Below are 5596 nucleotides of genomic sequence, written 5' to 3' on the forward strand. Positions count from 1 at the left end.
TTTACGACCTCCCATTTTTACAATAGGAATGAGCTCAAAGGGTGGGAAAAAGAAAAATCTCTCCAAGCTGACAGCAGAGAGCCCTGTGTAGGGCCAAGACTCCAAGTCTTAATTAATTCAGTGTTTACATGCCACTTTATCTGACCTTCAAGAATCACTCAGGAACCACCGAATAAAGGAATCACTCCATTCAGAGGTAACTCAAAAATGTGCAGGATGAAAATAACGTATTGAAACAATATAGCGTGCTTCTAAGGACTGTTATACCAATGCGAAATACAATTTGTAGACCTGCATTAAAGAGCTGGGAAGACCAATGTAATATTGTAAGTGAAAAGGTTGGTTACAAGATGGTATATTTAATATTATTATAAGTACTAATAGTGTTTATTTCTGGGTGCGGGATTACAAGAGTACTTTTTCTTTCTAACTGCTTATTTGCATTCTCTATTTCTTCCATAACAAAGTTGAATTTCTTTTATTTTGTTTTATATTAAGATCCTTAAGATCTTAAATGAATTTCTTATGTAATTAAGATAATAAAATCCAATATAAAATGGACAGAAAAGCGAAAGTCAGGTTTGCCCTCTTTTCAAAATTATTATTTATTATCATTATTATTTTTTTTTTATTCTTTTTTAAACTGATGTTTATTTTCCTCCCACTTTATTTCCATCTTGTTTAAGAGCTTGTGGAAGAACAGCTTAAGACCACTCAGGGGTTGTTCCCACCCATTCAGTGGCCTGAGCAGTGGGAGCTGCAGACCAGTCTCTGTGGCAGGCTGGGCACTCCAGTCTTCAGTGGGGACCTGCTGAATAGGCACAGAGGGCACCTGCAGCCTTCTGACCAGTCTGCAACCTCGGGTTGAGCAGCAGTAGACTCAGGAGCTGGAGCAGTCCATTCACCCTGCAATTCCTCCTGGGTCACGGCTTTCTCAGCAGCAGCCTGCTCTTCCTTTTTAATCTCTTCAGGATCTCTGTAGAAGTAGAGATCAGTTGTGACCTCCCACAGATGTTCCTGGGAGATGGTGCCACGCATGCGGAGAACTTCCCTGGCCAGCATCCACCAAGTCAGACCTACTGAGCGAGCTCCCTTGTTGTTGCATGGGATGGCGATGTCCATATAACACAGAGAGAATCTGTGTTACACAGAGTATTGGTAGGCAGGTTAACATACAACGCCTCTGTGAGAGGCTGGTGGTCAGCCCTGGGATCAGTAACCACTAGAAGACGAGCCTCCCAGAAGGCTGCCTGGACCTGGTTAGTGAAGATTCTGGGAGTGAAGCGGCCAGCAATAGGAGGGGCTCCAGGGTCAGCAGCAAACTTCAGCACAGGTCACTGGCCAGTATTCCTGGAGGATAGGGCGCTGACATCAGCAGGGCTTTCAAGGACAACAGTGGCCCAAGCTGCCAACAGAAGTTTTATCCAAGTCCTCTTCAGATTAATGATGTGGATGCCATCGCTTTTCCTTTTGTAGATGTACTATTCCATTTGGAAATCAAGGTTGGTGCCACCTAAGTGGGTTCCTACTGAAAGGAATTTGAGGACATCCTCCTCCTTCATTTGAAGGATATCAAGGGCTTCAGACACTGTGAAAACTTCCCTTTAAGTTATGGTGGGAATCCAGAACAACGTTGTATGGGCCCTCCCTGAGCAGCTCAGAAAGTATTATTATTATTATATTATTATTAATTTTTGAGACAGGAGCTTCAAGCTGTCCCCCTGAGTAGAGTGCCGTGGCATCACAGCTCACAGCAACCTCCAACTTCTAGGCTCAAGCGAATCTCCTGCCTCAGCCTCCCGAGTAGCTGGGACCACAGCACCTGCCACAACACCCTGCTATTTTTTGGTTGCAGCTGTCATTGTTGTTTGGTGGGCCCAGGCTGGATTCAAACCCCCCACCTTGGGTGTACGTGGCTGGCACCTTAGCCACTTGGGCCACAGACGCCAAGCCAGCATTATTATTATTTTAAAACTCAGCCCTGTTGCCTGGGCTAGAGTGTTGTGGTCTCAGCCTAGTTCCCAGCAACCTCATACTCCCAGGCTCAAGGCATCCTCCTGCCTCAGCCTCCCTAGTAGCTGGGATTGCAGTTACCCACCATCACATTTGGCTAATTTTTCTATTTTTATTAGAGACAGGGTCTCATTCTTGCTTAGGCTGGTCTCAAACTCCTGAGCTCAAGAGATCCTCTTTCCTGGGCCTCCCAGAGTGTTAGGGTTACAGGTGTGAGCCACCCCACCTGGCCTGGGTTTGTCTTCTTCAAAATATGTCAGATTGTGGGCTGGTCATGGTAGCTCATGCCTATAATCCCAGCACTCTGGGAGGCCCAGGCCGATGAATCGCCTGAGCTCAGGAATTTGAGAACAACCTCAGCAAGAGCAAGATCCCAATCTACAAAAAAATAGAAAAAACTAGTCAGGCATTGTGGTGGGCACCTGTAGTCCTAGTTACTTGGAGGCTGAGAAAGGAGGATCACTGGAGCCCAAGTATGAGGCTGCTGTGAGCTATGACAGGGGAGCACTCTACACAGGGTGACAGAGTGAGACTCTATCTCAAAAAAAAAAAAAAAAGTCAGATTTAAATGACAGGCATTTATCTGCCCAAGAATGTACTAGCAGGTAAATGGTAAAGTTGAATTTGGGTCTCCTTGTCCCCAGACTGAATCTCTTTATCCAATAAAAGGGACTGCCATTGACTGGAAAAAAAGGAAACCATAGCATATGAAAAGACATTCAACATCACAAATTATCAGGGAAATGAAATCAAAATTACAAGGAGATGCTGCATTATCCCCACCAGGATGGCTACTTCAAACTCAAAACAAAACAGAAAGTACAAGTGTCGGCAAATATGTAGAAAAACGTTTCCCATGAGGACATTTGCACTTGAATATTGATAACAGCTCAATTCACAATCGCAAAGATATAGAAATAACTCAAGCACCATCAACCCATGAATGGATTAATAAATGGTGGTATATGGATACTGTGGAATACTATTCAGCCATAAAAAGATAAAGACTTTATATCTTCTGTATTTACCCGGAAGGGTTTGGGGGACATTCTCCTAAATAAAGTATATCAAGAATGGAAAACCAATTATCCTACGTACTCAATGAAACTGGTAGATGTACAATTATAGGCTCACGTAAGAGAAAAATCACAATTCAAGAAGGGGGTGGGAGTTTGATTAATTCCCACCTATGAGGTACCATGTAGGGGTATATGGGTCACTTCCCGAGAGAAGGACTCAACTACAACTCAGACTTTACCTCACAATAGCAAACAATGTAACCTAATCGTAGGTACACTCTTACCAACCCCAAATAAAAAATAATTGGAATGCTTGTACACTATTGGTGGAACCTAAGACAGTGCAGCTGCTATGCTGACCAGTATGACGGTTCCTCAAAAAGGGTCCTATGGACTTACCACGTGATCCAGCAATTCCACTTGGAGGCAGATACTCAAAAGAATTGAAAGCAGGGATGTGAAGAGATGTCTGAGCGCTCCTGTTCATAGCAACACTATGCAGCGTAGTCAAAAGCAAGCTGAGTGTCCACTGACACACAAAATCTGATACATCCATATGACGGATATGATTCAGCCATAAAAAGGAAAGATATTCTGATCCATGCTGAAACAGGACCCAAACTTTCAGGTGTTATGCTAAGTGAGTCAGTCATGAAAGGATACATACTGAATGACTGCAGTTACAGGAAGCATTGGTTACAGAGAGTCAAACCACAGAGACAGTCGAATGGCAGTGGTTGAGGGAGACGGGTGCAGTGCAGATGAGAGGATGTTGTTTACTAGGCACAGAGTTTGAGTTTGATAACATGCGAGAAGGTCTGTGGATGGAGGGTGGTGATGGTTGCACAACAATGGGAATGTACTTAATGCCACTGAACTGTACTGTCCTCTTACTTATGGTGGAGATGCTACATTCTATGGGTATTTTATGACAATTAAAGAAAGATGAAGCAATAAGGAAATGAGGAGTAGAATTTAGAGTTTGTGCAGATAAGGCCAAAGAGATCATGATAAAAAACCAGATCTAGAAGAGGCAGAGAGAGATAAAAGCTGTCATAGAACATGGAACATGTTAAGAATACACTTTCTGGCTCAGCACCTATAGCTCAACCGGCTAAGGCGCCAGCCATGTACACCTAAGGTGGTGGGTTCGAATCCCCAGCCCGGACCCGCCAAAAAACAACAATGACAGCTGCAACCAAAAAACAGCTGGGCGTTGTAGCGGGCGCCTGTGGTCCCAGCTACTTGGGAGGCGGAGGCAGGAGACTCGCTTGAGCCCAGGAGTTGGAGGTTGCTGTGAGCTGTAATGCCACAGCACTCTACCCAGGGGGACAGCTTGAGGCTCTGTCTCAAAAAAAAAAAAAAAAAAAAAAAAGAATACACTTTCTGGGCTCAGCGCCTATGGCTCAAGTGGCTAAGGTGCCAGCCACATACACCTAAGGTGGCAGGTTCGAATCCAGCCTGGACCCGCCAAAACAACAATGACGGCTACAACCAGAAAATAGCCAGGCATTGTGGTGGGTGCCTGTGGTTCCAGCTACTTGGGAGGCTGAGGCAGGAGACTCGCTTGAGCCCAGGAGTTGGAGGTTGCCGTGAGCTGTGATGCCACAGCACTCTACCCAGGGGGATAGCTTGAGGCTCTGTCTCAAAAAAAAGAATACACTTTCTGGCCAGGCAAGGTGGCTCACGCCTGTAATCCCAGCACTCTGGGAGGCTGAAGGAGGATGATTGCTTGAGCTCAGGAGTTCAAGACCAGCCTGAGCAAGAGTGAGACCCTGTCTCTACTAAAAATAGAAAAACTAGCTGGGCATTGTGACAGGTGCCTGTAGGCTCAGCTACTTAGGAGGCTGAGGCAAAAGGATCTCTTGAGCCCAAGAGCTTGAGGTTGATGTGAACTATAAAGCCATGGAACTTGACCCAGGGGACAGAGTGAGACTGTCTGAAAAAAAGAAAAATACATACTTTTTCTGTAATAGAATCAGACCATTTAACCACTGTACTGGTAATATTCTATAATGCTAAGATTAGCTAATTCATGCACTATGCTCTCCACGTAATAAGGACATTTCCCAAGTCCCTATGTAGAACTCAGGAAAAATACATCGTTGTCTTCTGAAAAATTGACAAATTTACTTTCAACTTGTGATTTTGTATTTCTCAGTGGACTAGTATGTCTGTGTCTGACTTGTATCTGTGCCTCTTCATTGATGAGAAGTGACCTGGAGCCAATAAACATAATTGATAATCATTTCCAGAAACATACCACACCTTAAAACCTACGTGTTTGTTTGTTTGTTTGATACTTGCTTTTCCATTCTTTTTATTCATTTATTTATTTATTTTTGAGACAGCCTCACTTTGTCGCCCTCGGTAGAATGCAGTGGCATCGCAACTCATAGCAACCTCCAACTCTTGGGCTTAAGTGATCCTCTTGCCTCAGCCTCCCAAGTAGCTGAGACTACAGGCACCCGCCACAACACCCAGCTAAAAACTTATATATTTGATAATTAGAAAATGCACAGCCAGAACACTCTTAACAATTACAAATTTCACATAATATCAAT

At 44.1% G+C, this 5596-nt stretch overlaps 1 pseudogene; it reads right to left on the reverse strand.

Annotated features, from left to right (window-relative positions):
• Positions 1 to 687: 687 nt before the first annotated feature.
• LOC105886996 lies at positions 688 to 5098 on the reverse strand (annotated as a pseudogene).
• Between the last annotated feature and the right edge of the window lie 498 nt (positions 5099 to 5596).

The sequence above is a fragment of the Otolemur garnettii genome, unplaced genomic scaffold (assembly GCF_000181295.1).
Source record: "Otolemur garnettii isolate 467f Iridium unplaced genomic scaffold, OtoGar3 scaffold00038, whole genome shotgun sequence".
Classification (NCBI taxonomy): domain Eukaryota; kingdom Metazoa; phylum Chordata; class Mammalia; order Primates; family Galagidae; genus Otolemur; species Otolemur garnettii.